The sequence below is a fragment of the Onychomys torridus genome, chromosome 1 (assembly GCF_903995425.1).
Source record: "Onychomys torridus chromosome 1, mOncTor1.1, whole genome shotgun sequence".
NCBI lineage: Eukaryota > Metazoa > Chordata > Mammalia > Rodentia > Cricetidae > Onychomys > Onychomys torridus.
Genome location: NC_050443.1, coordinates 103,289,653 through 103,307,977, shown reverse-complemented (window position 1 = coordinate 103,307,977; position 18,325 = coordinate 103,289,653).

The window sequence follows — 18,325 nt, the reverse complement described above, 5'->3', positions numbered from 1 at the left end:
AGTCCCAGCACCCACATGGCAGCTCACAGCAATCTGTAACTCCAGTTCTGGGGTCTAGTTGGGATTCCAAGGACATTGCATATGTTGTACCCAGAGTCCCCCAAAGACCATCAAGAGACCAAATCCGATACAAAAGCAAAAAGTCTTTTTATTTTGAGTTAACTTGGGACTCCTCATCCATCTGATGCAGCAGCAGAGCAAGAGAGCCCCTGACTAGCAATGAGGCAGGGTTTTTAAAGCAAGAGGGGACTTGGGGTCTACAGACTACATAGTAACAGACTCAGGATTGTTTTATGTGAGTGGCTATCATGTTTGTAACTTTTAATTGGCTAGGGTTAGTTGGGGGTTACAGTTATCCATTTTGGGGCAGGCCTGGACAAGTCCCAGGCTTTGTCCTTGAGCTGCCATGGAGACTGGCTGGCCTAGCACATACTAACTATAGGGGCTGGCTCAGTGGCCCAGGCTTTGTCCTTGAGCTGCCATGGAGACTGACTGGCTTAGAGCGTACTGACTGCAGGGGCTGGCTCAGTGACCCAGGCTCAGTGTGTTCTATCTTCCTGACCCTGCTGTCAGGGGCATCAGTGATTAATTGTCTTTTGTTCATGGCCCTCCCAGAAACTGCTTGCTCAAGTCTCAGGAAACTGAAATTGAGACCTGATCTCTGAGAGAAGATTGAGCAGCCTGTTATGGCGTCTGCTTGGTCCTTTCAGTATGCACAGCAGCTATACACATAAAATAATTTAAAACTTTAAAATTGTGGCAAGAGAGTTGCGCATAATATTTGTTGTAGAATATTAGTTAAAGATGTGTTACACTTATTCATGATGTGGAATATTTGTTTAATGATGCAAAGATGCGGTGCATTCTTTTATGTTGCATTTGTTTAACTCTGTGAAGCTGGGTTACTTTGCCTGCCTAAAACACCTGATTGGTCTAATAAAGAGCAGAACAGCCAATAGCCAGGCAGGAGAAAGGATAGGTGGGTTGGTATGCAGAGAGAATAAATAGAAGGAGAAGAAGAGTAGAAAAAGAGGAACAAGAGAGGAGGATGCTTGGGACCATGATTCAAGCACTAGATCTAGTACATAGGAAGGAAGCATCAGCCCAGGCTGGCTACAGTGTGCGGTCCTGTCTTGAAGTAACGGAAACAAAACCTAATTATAATAATAATAATAATAATAATAATAATAATAATAATAAAGTGCTTGTGTGATTGAATTAGTATCAGTCATTGAGCAGGTAAATGTCACGGTGAATGGTTGATACAGTCCATTCAGAAAGTGACTGCTGGAGGAGCTGGGACTATCTCAACCACCCTGAAAGCAATGCTAGTGAACTAGGCTGATGATGGTATAACTAGGCATTGAGAAACAATCTCGGTGGGGCTCCTAGTTTACCTGGGCTTGTATACCCTTCCATAGCTCATTGCTAATGCCACTGTGCTAATACCAACTGTCCTTTGTATAACCCAGCTAATACCAAGCATCCAGAAATAACTGTTGGTACAACCAAGCTGTATTCACCTTCTACATAGAGCCTGACTTGAACCATAACACAAAGAGGTCGATTCCAAGCCCCCTTTGTGCTGAAAGACCTGTCTCCCAGGTTTGTGGTTGTTTTGAAAGGGTCTCATAGATCTCAGGCAGGCCTGGAGTTTGTTATGTGGCTGATGTCATTTATACTGATTGCAATCTGATAGAGACAAAATCTCTGTACATGTCTGTGAAGGATTCTTGACTAGGTAATAGAGGTGCCCATCCTCACTGTGGGCAGCGCCATTCCCTGGGATGAGGTTCTAAGTATCATAAAAACAAAACAAAAAAACCAAAAATCAAACCAAGTACCAGCACTCACTGCTCTTATGCTTCCTGACTGTGGACTGGCTGCCTCAAGTTTCTGCTGCTGTGATGGACTGTACCTAGGAATTCATTCATTCATTCATTCATTCACTTATCTAGTGCATATGTATGCATGTGTATGTACCACAGCACTTGTGTGAAGGTCATAGAACAACTTTCCATAGACAATTCCCTCCTTCCACCGTGTGAGTCCTAGGGATTGAACTCAGGTTGTCAGGCTTTCTTTTCCCTGCTGAGCCATGTGGTTGGCACAAGACCCCTGGACCTTTGAGTAAGAACAAGCTCCTCTTTCCTTAGACTGATGGTCAGATATTTTGAGGCATCATCAAGAAAGTAACTAATATAGTAACAAGGATGGCCTTGCATTCTGGCCCTCCTGCCCCAGCCTCCCGAGGGCTGGGGTTACAAGCGTGCAGCATTACCTCTGGCTTATGCGGTGCTGGGAATCAAACCCAGGGCATCATGCATGTTAGACCAGCACTGGACCCACTGAGCTGCATCACTCACTCTCAGAAGGAGGTACTTCGAATACCTTCACCATCCAACTTTATTCTTACTCCAACATAATGCTTTACTGCCCATTCATTATATCTCCATCAGTGAGAGCCATGCTCCAAACATTTCCCCGTCAGAACATTTTCCATCCTCATGGAATTTCGTTAAAAAAAAAAAAAAGAGTCTAATTTCCCCTCTTCACCTTGGCTAGACTCAGTGACTCTTCAACGGATAGAATGTGCTAGAAATGACACTGTGCCTTCTAAAGCTGAGCTGAGTAGAAGACAGTTTTTCAGAGCCCTTCCCTCACTCTGTAGCTAGGTCTGGTCTTGGCGGTGCAGACCTCCTGCCTCTTCTTCCTCTGGTCCCAGGTGTGTGCTACCATGCCCAGTTCTCCAGCTATCTTGAGAGCCTTGAGTGACATGTGAGCAGTTAGTCCACTAGCCTGGAGTCACTATGCCGTGAGGAGCCCAGGGACAATGGGGACTGAAGTTTGGAAGTGCTCAGATGATACTGAGACTTGAGCAAGTCTTCGAATGACTCCCACTGCCAGCCCTGAGTCATTCTAGCTGACATCAAGTGAAATGGAGATAATTGAGCCCACTGAACTCTGACCTAGCTGCTGAATCATCAGCAAAATGAATGTGGCTGTTGTTTTAACCCGACACCAAGAAGAGCAGAGACAGCTGCCCCCATTTGAGCTCTGCCAGACTGCAACTCCACATGGAATAAATAATGAATAAATGCACTCCTTCTGGGGATGCAGCCAGGTCTGCCGCCCACCCCTTTACTTGGACTTTTGGGTTATTTCCTTAGGCCACTTGGTTGGATTTTCCATCTTAACTGTCACAGAGCTGAGATGGGTTGGTCCCCAGGGAAGGAAGCATGAAGATGCCGAAGCTGAGCTGTGAGCAGGGCAACACCCTACCTCACCTTCTGGCTATTTTGCAAGAGTATCGGAAGGTGGTACCAGGTTTCCTGAAAAGGGACATGGCAAGTCCCCCACACAGGGTGGCTGCCCTGCTCCAGGCTGCTCTTGGGTCCCCTCTCCGCCTGTAACCAGTATCTGTGCCGTTCATTTTGGTGATGTCCTTCACTGTCCCCTCTAGTCCACCCATGTCCTCAGCCTTGACTCAGTTCTTCTCTCTTCTCCTTGTCTTGGAGCATCTGGACATTCTTCTCAGGAATGTTCCAGGCTGTTCTCAGCCCTATAGCCTTCAGTTCTTAGAACCTTCCCACATGCTTATCATATAAACAAACTGCTCATTGGCACTCAGTTAGTCCTTTCAGAACCTGTGGACTGCCATGAGACCCAGAGATTTAAAAAAATAGTGTCTACATCCTTCTGGCTAGAACTGGCAAAGCAGAAACCAGCCTACACACCCCCTCCTCCACAGTGTGCCAGAACCACTAGGACACACTTCCTCTTTGGGATTTCTGTCTAGAGGCCCCATCTCTGGCTTCCTTGCCTGGAAGACAGTGTGCAGGCTGCTATGCTTCTTGATAATCAGTCTGATTGGATCAAGAGATGCCTATCAAATTAGGAAAGCACATGTTCAGGTGTGTCTGTTGAGGCAAAGGATTAACCAAAGGGACACCTGCCCTGCCTGTGGGCTGCAAGGCCCCACCAGCTGGCACAGTTACTCTCTCTGTTGCCTGTGTGTCATGATGAGAACCACTCTGCTCCATTGTAACCTCCCCACAACTATGGCAGACTGAACCCTCTGAGATAGCAGACCCAAATAGATTATTCCTATGTTTCTCTCTCTTACGGTCCAGGATCCTAGCGCAGGGAATGATGCACCCACAGCTTGAGTTGTGTTTCCCTCAGATGTTTGTCACAGGGTTAGGAGAAATAACTCACAGAATGAAATAAGCCAGTGTCATTGGAGTTGGTGCATCTGTGTCCCCAGCACTGGCCATTATCAACTTCCTGCTGGAAGCTCCTGTGATTCTCTGCTTGAGCCACAGGCCCACTCGACCTGTACCAAGGCAGGCCACAATGGCCATGGAAGTAACGTCCCCAGGAACAGCCCTCAACCAACTGTGAATGGAAATGGCAAGTGAGTGTCTCAGGTTATTTACATCCCAGGAAATTGTGGTGTGTGTGTGTGTGTGTGTGTGTGTGTGTGTGTGTGTGTGTGTGTGTGTGTGTCTGTGTGTCTGTGTGTGTGTCTGTGTGTGTGTGTGTGTATTTGTGCAGGCTCAGGGTGGTACCCAGACAGTCCTACTTCCCCTGGCATCAACCTGCTCATAATGCTCACTGAACCGGTTTTCTCACCTCTCCACTTACTTCCTACCTCCTCCCTAGTGTCCCTTGTGGTCACCCTCCAGGTGAACCACTTTCACCACAGTGTATGCCTCAGGCCAGCTGCTGGGGATGTCTAACCTAAGTCAGACACCTGCTATGGGACACATCACTAACATGCCCGCAGTAAACCATCCCCTCAGTTCTTATCCATATGGATAGAATTGATGCCCCCTTCAGCAGAGTGAGCAAGTAATGCCAGGGTGGCCAATCAGAATGGTAGGTGATGCCAAGGTAGTTAACCAGACAGAAGCTGATGCTGGGGTGACCAATAGGAACAAGGCATGGTGCCAAGAAGGCCCATCAGAACAGAAGATGATTCTTGGGTAGCCAATCAGTGCACAGCAAGGTCTCAGCGTCTGATGAGCCCAGAGACAGCTCTGTGGCCCAATTAGAGCCAAGGAGACCCTCTGAGGTTTGTTGGGATGCTGAGATAAAGTCACTGTTCTTCCTGCAGGAGTTTGTCACTTGTAACCACATAGTGAAGGCAGGTGGAAGATTGGGTAGCCACCCTACTTCTTTCTGACATCCCTGTGTTTGCTGACTGCAAAAGCATGCATGTCTGCACTGACAGTCACAATTCTTACCCCTTCCTTCATCCAGGTCCCTCACCACTGAACTCATGAGTGACCTCTCTCTTTGGGCTCTGAGCTCCGCGGTAGGGCTTGTCTTGGCCAATGGATGTTAGCATCCGACAAGGGACCAAGAGCCTGCTCAGTCTTATGGTTGGGCTTACTTGCACTTCTGCTTTGCAGGGAGAATGTCTCAGGGCTGGGCTTTCCTGAGGAAAAAACAGAGGAAAAAAAAACATGGAGAGCAAGGTTGCCCTAGCGGTCCCAGCTAAAGCCAATCCGAAACAGCCAGCCCAGGTGAGAACCCAGACAAGATCAGCAGAGTCACGTGAGACCTATCACTTGGAGAGCCACAGACATGCCACATGCTACCATGGCTCTCAAAGCATGACATCAGCAAAGATGCCACAATCTTCAATTAAAAAGTTGAAGTTATGCAGAAAAGTACAGAAATGTAACTGGAAGTCATGTGAAATCTCAGAAGTCACGACTGGTGATGTTTTGATAACTACCTTTCTACGTGTGCGTGCCCACATGAATAATCCACACACAATGCTTACATATACATATCACCCCCAAGCAACTCAATTGCTCACCAACAACTGGCCATTTCTCTGTGTCAACAAACTGTAGTCTGGTGGCCCATCCTCTCTTCTGCTGTTTTTAAATAAGAAAAAAAAAAGAGGTCTTGGCATCTTGATTCTAAAACTAATCAAGAATGAATAAAGTTTTATTGGTAAACAGCCACAACCATTCATTCACACATCATGTACAGTTGCCTTTGCACAGTCTTAGTAGGTTTGAGTAGAGGTGACAGAGACCGTGTGGCCCATGAAGCTTACTGGGTACTCACCAGCACTTAAGAAGAAGATCTGCTACCCACCACAGACAGCCCTCCACCATTGCTGGCAGCATGCAGGCCCACTGTGCAGGCACTGGCATTTGGATCTGGATTGGCCCCAAAGGCCCATGTTAAATATCTTCTTTGCAGTGCTTTGGGGAGATGACAGAGCTGTCTTTTTCTTGTTGCTGTGAGACAACATCCCATAAAAGTAGGTAAGGAAGGAAGAGTAGCTTTTGGTTCACAAAGCCATGAAGCCAACAAGAGCATGAAGCAGTCAGTCACGCTGTATCTTGGGAAGGAGAGAGAGATAAACATTTATACTTGGGTCAATTTTTCTTCTTACAGTCCAGGATCCCAGCCCAGGAAATGGTGCTGCCCATGGCAATAACCTATTTGAGACAACCCAACCAGAGGCCCATCTTCCAGGTGGCTCTAGATGGCATCAGGTTGACAATTCAGACTGACCATCACTTACAAGAGGTGGGGCCTACAGGTTTTAGGTCAGGGGTGTGTCATCTTCCACAGGGTCCTGTGTTAAGGACTTGATCCCCAGCCAGTGGCACTGTTTGGGGAGGTGGCAGGAAAGAGTTAGAGGAAGAGATCACAGGGGATGCACCTTTGAAGGTTCTAGCTGGTCCATGGACCATTCCTCTCTGCTGTTTCCTGAATTAGACATTCTCTGCCATGTGCCTTCCTACTGTGATGTTCTGACTCTGAGACCATGAGCAAAAACAAGTCTTTCCTTTTTGTGAATTGTAAATTTTCCTCTTTGTGAATTATCTTGTGCATTTGGGTCACATCTCTAAAAACACAAACAAATGAAAATAAGAACAAGAAACTTCCCTTGGAAGGTATTGTTGGGCCTCAGTCTCTTCTTTCCCTTCCTTCGCGTCTAGGTCAAGCTTTGCTTGGCCTTTCTCCATCCAAGGCCCAGGGCCAGTGGACCTGTGGACTCTTTTCTAGCATGAGTTGGAAGAAGCCATCCCTCTTCCCGAGCTGACTAGCTCAGCTGCTGTTGCACTCATGCAAAGCTGACTAACACAATGGATATTTAGTCACTCTCTTACCAGTAGAGACTTAGGTTGTTTCCTGTCTTTCCCTCACTCTAAACCACACTGTGGTGTCTGTCAGTATACACTTGTCTACACAGGAAAAACACTGAGGATCGAAGTTGCTGAACTGAAGGGCATGGAAACACAAACATTTCCTCCCTTCCTGGGCCCTGGCATTCACTCTTTAAACCCATTTGTCTTGGGGCTAGTGACATGGTTGATGGGACAAGTGCTTACTGTGTAAGCCTGATGACCTGCCTTAATCCGAGGACCCATATCAAGGTGGACGGAGAGAACTGTTTTACTTACTTTTCTATTGTTGTGAAGACACCATGATCAAGGCAACTTACAGAAGGAAGAGTTTATTGTGGCCTTATGGTTGCAGTGGGTGAATCCATGACCATCATTGTGAGAAGCATGGCAGCAGGCAGGCATGGTGCTGCAGCAGTAGCTGAGTGCTTACATCTTGAAATACAGTTATGAAACAGAGAGAGAGCTATAGATAGACAGATAACTAGATAGATAGATAGATAGATAGATAGATAGATAGATAGATAACGGAATGCCATGGGTTTTTGAAGCCTCAAAGCCCACTCCCAGTGTCACACCTCCTCTAAGAAACATGCACCTCCTAATCCTCCCCAAACGCTCTAACAACTGGGGACCAAGTATTCAAACATGAGCCTACGGAGGCCGTTCTCATTCAAACACCACAAGAACCAATGCCAGAGACTTGTCCTCTGACCTCCACACATATGCCGTAGCATGTGTGCCCACCCACACATGCACACTTGTAATAGTTGTCAAAAAGATGTGACCCCCTGCAAAGAGAGGGCAGGGTTTGAAAGACTGCTGATACAGAGTTTGTAACTTAGTATTTGTAAAACTATGAATGCATCCCCCATACAGATGTGTGCATGGGCCCTCACACCTCCAAGTTTTATAGACATAGAACTAAGGTAAGATGGGGGCAGCTCAAGGACAAAGGTTATGAATATGAAGGCATAGTGTCACTTTCTACTAACAGATAGCAGCCATTGACCATATAAGGTAACAGCCATTGTCCCTTCTGTGGCTGCAGGAAGAGACACAATGACAGTACTGGTACTGGGGTGGACAGAGGAGACCTGGAGGAGCTTGTGGGACACTGAAGCTGAGGTTCCAGGGAGGTTCAGAACAAGAAACCAAAAAGGAACAGAATAAAGCTGACGTATTACAACCCTGCCACCCAGAACCCTGGGGCTCACTGGTTATTCAGTCAGCATTTTCTGATGCCCATGACATGCCAAGACCTGTAGAAGCTAGAGACTGCAGATGTGAACACATCATGCCCCTGTCCCCATAAGCCTGCGGTCAGCTGGAGGAGAGTGACAAAGGAACTTGGATATTTGTAGTGCTGATTTAGAGAGAGGAGCTTAGGAGCAAGAAAGGGTTTACAAGGGACAACTAGTCAGGAGGGCATCTGATGGGTGAGCAGGAGTTCTCTAGCTTCAGGGCCAGGGTGGAAGTAAAAAGAGTAGACCAAAGGGAGGAAGAGATGGTAGCTAATATGGGCTGAGGAGGCAAGTGGCAGGAGCGGGTGGGGGTGGGGGTGGATCCCAAATCCTAACCATGGGAACTTTGGATTAGTAAGTTCTTCCTCCTCCTCCCACCCACCCACCCACCTCTTTTTTTTTTTTTTTTTTAAGTTTGAGGACAATTTTATAAGAGTTAAAAAAAAAAACAAAAAAACAAAAATAAAACAAAACAAAACAACAACAAAAAAAAACCCCACAGATCAAGCCAGGTGTGAGCTCAGCAGTTTCTGGGAGAAGACACATGGAAATGAGGAAGAAAGAATGCTGTGCCTGCTTGAGTTAGGGTCCAGGACAGCCCGTATGGTCAGCAATTGAGGTCAGCCATCAGCTGCATAGTAAAAAGGGAGAGACCTTCAGAGAAGCAGTGAGAAAACCCAGAGCGTCAGGGAGAGCACACACAGGCTTTTGGCCAGAATCTGTGGGGGACCCTGCAGGTGTCATGGAAGGCAGGGAACCAATCTGTGAAGAGGTAAGAATGAAAACTAGGTGCAGCTTGACTTAGACAGGCTGGATCAAACTTTGGAAGTCTGATGCCAGGCTGTTTATTGCTAGTATATTTAAACACATTACAATTTGGAAAAACAAAATTTCTTGGTGTAATGCAATACCCTGTGCACAAGGGGACATAATCACATTGGAACTCAACTCAAAGTATGTGTCATCTCTTCCAAGAAGATGGGTTCTAGAGACAGGCTATCTGCACTAGCTTAAGGGCCTAGAGAAGCATAATGGTCTTTAACAGTCTCTGTCACACAGACAGTGTAGAGGTCATTTGAACTATTAGCCACCTCCAGTCCTGGTTATGGAAGCTTGATATGGCCTAGCCCAACAGATAATCAAGATCACCAGGCTATTAATCACCTCCAACCCCCAGCTTTCTGGGTGGAAAAACAGGTTTTTACACCCTTTCCTTTGAGAGGACAATCCTGTATGCTTAACATTTCTAGTTTTCTTGGAGATCTTGGGTACAAGAACCTTTGTGCTCCCGACAGGAATCCAGATGAAAAAGAGAAAGAAGGGGAAAGAATTACTGTTCTTTGTACTATGTGGTACAAGTGATTGAATCCAGGCCTGGAACATGCTCAGCATGTAGTCTACTACAGAGCTGCAACCCCAGATGAATTGACTCCTTTTTTAGTCATTTTGTTTATAATCCACAGTAAGAGACATATTTTCAGGGCTGGGATATAGCTCAAATTGGTAGAGTGTTTGCCTAACATGCACAAAGCCCTGGGTTCAATTCCTAGTACCGCATACAGCATTCCATAGGTACAGTATCGGAAGTTCAAGGTTGTCATTGACTACCTAAGGAGTTTGAGGCCAGCCTGGGCTACATGAGAAATGTTTTCTATTTTGACCAAGTCTAGTCAGTCAATTAACCTCCCTCTCTTTCTCCCCATCCATCCACCTCTCTCTCTCTCTCTCTCTCTCTCTCTCTCTCTCTCTCTCTCTCTCACACACTCACACACACACACACACACACACACACACACACACACACCCCGAACTCTAATTCCCTAACACTTTATTCTGAATATTTATGTTCTAAAATGAAGATTGCCTGAGCAGAATTTCACATGCAGCTGCCTCTCCATTTTTCTGTTTTGTCAGGAGTGAAATAAGCTGGTCACAAAAATAGTGCATATCATCTTTTTTCATTTATGAGAAATTCCATATGGGGTAAAACTTATCTACAGTGTTGAGATGAGATGGGGCCACCTGGGTATTGACAGAGTGGCCAGGCTTCACTGGAAGAGGAGAAAGAGAAGCTCTTAGGAGATGAAAGTGCCTTGTGCCTTGACTCAGGCTTATTCAAGTACAAGCATTCTTCAAAATTAAATATGTCAAATAAGGAACTTTTGGAGGTTGTGAGCGAGCTAGAGCCTGAGGGGGAGTTTGCATTGTGCAGGTGAATCCATATTGTTAACATGCATCAGAAAGGCTGCTTAAGGTGTGTGTGTGTAGCTGTGATGTAGTGTGGCAAGCCTTTAGTCACCACACTTGGGAGGAAGAGGCAGGTGGGTCTCTAAGTTCCAGGCTAACAGCCAGCCAGGGCTACACAGAGAAACCCTGTTTTAAAAAAGAAAGAGAGAGAGAGAGAGAGAGAGAGAGAGAGAGAGAGAGAGAGAGAGGGGAGGGAGGGAGGGGAGGGGAGGGAAGGGAAGGGAAGGAAGGAAGGAAGGAAGGAAGGAAGGAAGGAAGGAAGAAGGAAGGAAGGAAGGAAGGAAGGAAGGAAGGAAGGAAGGAAGGAAGGAAAAGAAAGAAGAAAGGAAAAGAAGGAAAGAAAAGAAATCCGTGTGTTTCACTGTAAACTGTATACTGAGAAGTACAAACTTGTCTGATGATTCTAACAGCATGGCAGCAGGTAGTGGGCTAAGATGGTTCAGCAGGTAAAGGCACTTGCCACCAACCCCGATGACCCAAGTTCCATCCATGGCAGTCCAAATATCCAGAAATGGCCTCCACCTGGCCTGTAGGAGGATACGTGGAGGTTAGATAAAAGCTATCATTTTCCGAAGGAACTTGGGAAGTGGTTCTCTTCTACCAAAAGGAGCCACTTCCCTTACCACTGGCCAAAAGGCTGGCAGTGGTGCCTATTAACATACCAAAGCCCATGCTGGCCTCCATGTCACAAGTACAGTTACACACTTCAGAGTCCCTGCTGACCTCATAGCCCTTCTCACCTCCTCCCCTACCCTAAACTCCTCACAGGCTTCCCTACCCCCAGCTCCTCATTGTCCTTATAACCCTGCTTCTTAATATTCTCTCCCTCCCTCCCTCCCTCCCTCCCTCCCTCCCTCCCTCCCTCCCTCCTTCCCTCCCTCCTCTCTCTGTCTCTGTCTCTCTGTCTCTCTGTCTCTATCTCTCTGTCCCCCCTCCCCCCACCGCTGTACTCTGCTCTTACTTCTCACCCGGCCATGTCCAATCTCCTTTCTCTCTCTGCTCTGGACACTTCAGATGCCTCTGGCTGTTTTCTCTCATATCTACAATAATAAAACAACAAACTTCCCCTGTCATGTCATCAGGTTACACAGGCTATCTCTTGAATGGAGATGCATTTCCAAATAAGAACATTACAATAATATTGAACCACTCTCAAGGCCTCAGCATCTACTCACTATTCCCAGAGGTCAACTTGCGGTCTTGTGGGACTCTCGTGGAGAACTCTGTGCACTGTGAAAACATTTGAACCCCTTATGCATTACTCGCGTGAACGGGAGTTCCAGGAAAGAGACCCTGTCTGCAAACATGGGTTGAATGATTAAAATTCCAATGGTCTGGAGAGGTTGGGATGTTGCAGGTCCAGAGGCTAATGACCTTATCTAGGGCTAGTTTTAGGCCCTGGAACACTCATACCTTGCCCACTTCTGTCAGAACTAACATCCTATGACTAATAGATAAAAAAAACATTTTAAAATCTATCAACTTAGCAGACTATAGCATCCACAAAGCCAAAAGCTAAGAATGCCATCAGATAGCATCTGCGCTGGCTAGTGTTTATGTCAACTTGACACAAACTGTTGATCCCACCAGCTGAGAATAAGACCACTACCACAATTTTTGAGCCAAATTTGAAGCAAGCTTCATTAAATACTACCTGGATCATGAACACTGGCCATGTCCATACCCAGGATTCCCAGAGAACGGTCACAAATTATATTGGTCAATTGTTTATAAAGGCAAAATGCACAAGGCTACATACTCCCTGCCTTCATCCAATCTGGGGCAAGTACATCCTGATGTACTTCCTACCTACATACTCTGGGCCTACATGTGATCAAGCACATCCTGTGCAGCTGGGGCAAGCAAGCTTGTTTACAGAAGTGAAAACATGTGACTTGTTATCTTACATGAGCAACAACCCCCAGCATTCCAAGAAATTATCTGTCCTTGGGAAAGTATATAGAGGCATTTTTGTTTTACAGATCTCTTAAGCACAGTAATTAAAACTTAAAACATAACTCTAGCCCTCACAAAACCAGAGTTATTGGAGGGGAGAGAATGCCAATTGATAAACTGCCTCCATAAGATCAGGCTGTAGGTAAGCCTGTGCGGCATTTTCTTGATGAGTGATTGTCTTAGTTAGGGGTTCTATTACTGTGAAAAGACATCATCACCAGAACAACTCTTATAAAGGAAATATTTAATTGAAGTGATTTGCTTACAATTCAGAGATTCAGTCCATTATCATCATGGCGGGGAGCATGGTGGCATGCAGGCAGACATAGTGCTGTCTACATCTTGATCAGAAGGCAACAAGAAGTGGACTGTGTCACTGGGTGTGACTTGAGCATGTATAAACCCTCAAAGCCCACCTCTACAGTGTCACATTTCCTCCAACAAGAACATTACCTACAAACATACCATACCAACAAAAACCACACCTCCTAATAGTGCCACTCCCTTTGGGGGCCATTTTCTTTCAAACCACCACAGAGATTGATGGCGGAAGGCCAACCCATCATGAGTGATGCCACCTCTCCTTTTATGGTCCTGGGTTTTACTAGAAAGCAAGGCTGAGTAGCAAGCCAATAAGCCACAATCCTCCATGGTCTGTGCATCAGATTCTGCCTCTATATTCCTCCCCAGTTTGAGTCCTGGCCTTGGCTTCGCTCAGTGGATTATAATTCAGGATATGTAAGCCCAAATAAACCCTGTCCTTCCTAAGTTGATTTTGGTCATGGTGTTTTGTCACAGAAGTAGAAACTCTAAGACAGCATCTTAGGCCTATATAAGCTTCCTCCATCTTGTACCTATCTCTCAGATATAACCACCAATGTATTTTAAACTTGCCTTGATTTATGACTTTCTTTGTTCTGTAAAACTATGAAACTTCTTCCATGTGGAAACACAGAATTAGGGGTAAACTAAATCTGTGTTCCTGGGTCATGGTTACTCAAGAAGTCTCCAGAACAAACTATCTCTTACTCTCTTTAAGATGTGAGCTATGGTATTTTGGACTGACAGTTATGTCACCCAACTTGGGGCCTGAGAATGTTCCACTGGCAGAATCACCTGCATGGACCCATTGAGTATAGGCCATCTGGTGTTATTTCCTCTGTGTATTGTTGCTGAGTTCTTTCTAGGGCTCCAGCCCTCCCTTGGTTTGGCTGACAATCCATTTGTTTATTCTGAGATGGTTAATTAAGGATCCTAATTTGATAGATGCCTTTTTTGGTCTGCTTTCATAGTTTTTGGTTTAAGGTATTTAGTTTATTTGCTTTGAAAACATTTTGGTCTAGACATTTTGTTTAATTTTGTTTGCTTGTTTGGATTTTGTTCACTTTTGGAACTTTAAAGGCATTTTGTTTTCTGTTTTGTTGTCTTGGTTTTTGTTATCTTTAAAATACTTTGATTTAATATCATTTGGTCTTTGTCTCCTGATGCTCCTTCTCAAATGGTAAATTCTACATTTTTTTCCCTGTTGTTTCTCCTGTGACCTTGCTAAGCCCTTTGCTTGGGGATTTTACAAGCACCCCATAATAGATACTGAAGACAAGAGGCACTTGTTTCTTCCCACCCAAGTTTGGTAATGTCAGGGGGAACATCCCGTGACATACAATAGCCTTATAAGGAAACCCAACCTGGTTTCTGGATCAGAAGGGACTGATATTGGCTTACCCAGGAAGACACATATGAGAGATTCATTACATAGTGTCTTGAGACCCCCTCCTGTTTGCATAAATGTGTAAAATAATCCAGAGACTCAGTGGAAGAAGATGGCCTCAGGGTGAAAGCTGAGAAAGTTACAACCAAAAAGCAGCACACAAAAGTGACCCCAAGCCTGGGTGGCAGTGGCACACGTCTTTAATCCTAGCACTCGGGAGGCAGAGCCAGTAGGATCTTTGTGAGTTCCAGGCTAGCCTGCTCTACAAAGCGAGATCCAGGACAGGCACCAAAACTACACAGAGAAACTCTGTCTCGATAAACAACAACAACAAAAGGTGACCCCAAACACATATTTCCTAGGAGAAAATACACACACACACACACACACACACACACACACACACACACACACACACCAAGGTTTCCACAAGGGGGAAATGTTTGGAGATAAACTGTAATCTGGTATTCTATTCTAGCTGGGTTTATGTGTGATAATTGCTAACTTGCCAGTATTTGGAAAATTGGGTATATCTAAAGATACCATGAATATTTACTACCTCCAAAAGGTTCATCTTGTGGGCTTAACAAAGTTCAAGGCAATGATTTTTTTCTTTTTTCTTTTCCTTTTTTCTTTTCTTCTTTTCTTTCTTTTTTTTTAAAAAACACAAATTGGCAGCATGCTTTAATTAAAATGTAAAATGATCTATAAAAACCAATAAATTGGTAATTGGTGATAATAAAGAACTACATGTGAGTAAAATTAGATGCTAAAATTAAAAATTAATTTAAAAACTTGTTTAGAGTTTGTATCAAAACTAAAAATAAACTCTAAATTAGGTCCCACTCATCCCCTCTGACCTCACCCCTCTATCTCCTACCTATCTTAGAGTTTTTCTTGAACAGCTTTTTAAACTCTTAGGCCTACAGTAAAGTATCTTTATTATACAAACCAGACCTAAAATTCTTTCAGTCTTAAAGCCAAAACTCTCAGTTTGGTCCCCAAAGTTTAGGAGAATTCCACCGACTGTCAAAGATAACCAAATGAAGCTATGTCTGGGTCTGCCCAACAATATTCCTGGGGATTTATCCTGCGACCCATCTTTATGCATCTTGGTGAGTTTCCCTGTCTGTCATTTGGCTGACCCATCCCATGAAACATGGGTTCTGTGTTCCTTGGCTTCTTTTTCTAACCAGAAACCCACTAAATGTTTGAGTTCCACTGACATCAGAAACAGACATTTTCTAGACCCATCCATACTTTGCTCCTGGGTCATATGTAGTAACACATGGCTTTTCGGGGGAACATCTTCATAAACCTTGATTCCCATGTGACTGGTCTGGCAGAACTTAAAGATATCCAAAGACACACTTGTATCTCTCAGACTATCAGACTATTGGAATATTGGCATCTTAGTCAGGGTTTCTATTGCTGTGATGAAAACACCATGATCAAAAAACAAGCTCGGGGAGGAGAGGGTTTACTTGGCTTACACTTCCATACTGTAGTCCTCCGTTGAAGGAAGTCAGGACAGGAACTCAAACAGGACAGGAACCTAGAAGCAGGAGCTGAGGCAGAGGCCGTGGAGGGGTGCTGCACTGGCTTGCTCAGCCTGCTTTCTTATAGAACACAGGAGCACAAGCACAAGCATGGCACCACCCACAATGGGTAGGGCCCTTTCACGTCAATTACTAATTCAGAAAACGCTTGACAGCTGGATCTTATGGAGGCATTTCCTCAATTGAGTTTCTCTCCTTTCAGATGACCCTAGTTTGTGTGTCATATTGATTTGAGACTTGCCAGCACAATTGAGCCCCCTAAAAATGGGAATTTCCCAAGAGTCTCATGCTGGAAGAAGGAAAAAGCACCAGCTGGAGGGGAACCTTGTCTCCCTGAAAGAGATCTCACACAGTTCCAACAACTTGTCCAACCACCTTACAGGATGAGACTGAAACCCAGATAACGATGAGTCAATGGTGGGCATGGCAGAAACTCCTTAAATGTTCATATCCTTGGACTTCTGAAGATAGACCTGAGGGGTCTGCTGGACCTCTTTGTCTCTCTTCCCAATGTGGCCACACTAAATACATCTCTTCTGCTTTCTGTCTTTAATTTGGCTCTTTTAGCTGGCCTTATTGAGGAAGAGGTGGCCCGACTTGACTTAGGGCACAAGCAGTGACCTCTAAGTTCAATAACATCTACACATCCCAAGCTAATTTCTTACCTCCTAGAAATCAGCCTGGAACACAATAAAACACGACTTCCACCTCAATTGGGGGGGGGCAGTCCTTAAGAGCCTCAAGTCTATAAGTCATGCCTCACCTTTTGAACTTTTGTGTTACGAAGTCTTTCTCACATCTTAAATAAATATTCAATTTGTTCTTCTAAACTGGGTGTACCTAACTCATGTAATTATGTCCTGTATGTCAGAATTATTTACAAATGTTTTTCGTTGTTTTCTTGTGTTGTTTATATCAAAGAGACAAACTGTGTCTTTTTTATTTTTTAACAAGCCAAAGCCACTTCAGTTCTCCCTTTTTAAAAAGTCATTTTTCAAAGCTACACAGAGAAATGCTGTCTCGAAAAACCAAAAAAAAAGTCATTTTTACCACATACTAAAAAAATTTTTTGGCATACCCAATTAAAATACATGCGCAGATTCACAAATTTAAATATTGTGACTAAGTCTTGATAAATACATACTACTTTATAAGTTTTGGTTCTCTAAGCATCTTAACCTATTAAAATGATATATTTGGGTATAGTAAATGTTTCATAAAACTTAAAATGCTAATTGTTTATATAAAACATTTATTAGAGTCATAAGATTTCATTGAGCTATAAAATTTAATGATAAAGATTGCCTTTCAAAACAGATTATAAATATATATATATATATATATAAATTTTTATTTCACTTATATAATAAGTAACATAAAATTCACAATTTCTTCAAAATATGCTTAGTATAAACTGCTAAATAAGTTTTTATCAATGCTGGCATACATATAAATTAAGAGCTATACTGAATGAAAATGACATGACTGCTCCGAGGTTAAGGAGAAGGGAGGATCGGGCGAGCGAAAGTGGGACTGGGTTATTAGGGCGGAAACGGGAACTTTGGAGGTAGGAGATTGCACCCATAGAACGGTTTCTCTCCAGTCTCCGAGTCGTGAACACGGAAGGAGGTCGATACGTTGACCTCAGGAGGAGTTTCCCAGCTCCTAGCTGCCTGCAGATGTTATCAAATCCTGTCCAGAGTTTGAGTTCACCTGAGGCTTTTAGGTCTTTAACCATTCATTCCAGACCCTGGGGACAGATAAAAGGATGAGGGGAGGGATGTCCTCTTTAATTTGGACTGCTGCAGCAGCTGCCCAAGAATGGAGTTGGTCCTGAAGGACACTGGGCTGTTCTGAAATGTCTTTAGCGTTTTCTGAGAGCTGGCTAGACAGAGAAGTTAACTGATGCAGTTTGGTTAAGTCCCCCAAAAGGCAAGAAGAAGGACGAGATGGATGGCTCATTTGTCCCTTCCAGAGATCACCTGGATTGCTGGTCGGGGGGTTTTAGGGTGCAAATCTCTCTTCACTGCTTCGAGCTGACAGTAGGGATGATATAGAAAGGACAGCAGTTAAGAGTGCTTCAGAGGGTCCATCTAAGGGGCCATAGATGCTAAGATGAGAACATAAGAGAGTGGTTTGGTGATAATGTATATGCTTGGAGTGTGCTGTATGGGAGAGGTAGTATCTGTGATATTGAGAGCCGCTGGTAGCAAAAGTCCATGAGAGTATACAACAGTGACAACTAGTGTTCAGAAAGTCAACCTATCAGAACTAAGGGTTCTGTTAGAGGAAACCATCATGCAAGGCGTTATGGAATTACTGCCTTTTGAATGAACTGGCTGTCTCTTGTAAACTTCTTATGCAATGACAGCAATGATTCTCCCCATTTACTGTGCATTTCCATGTTGTGTGTACATGTAATCTCACGATTGCATCTCAATCTTATGGGCA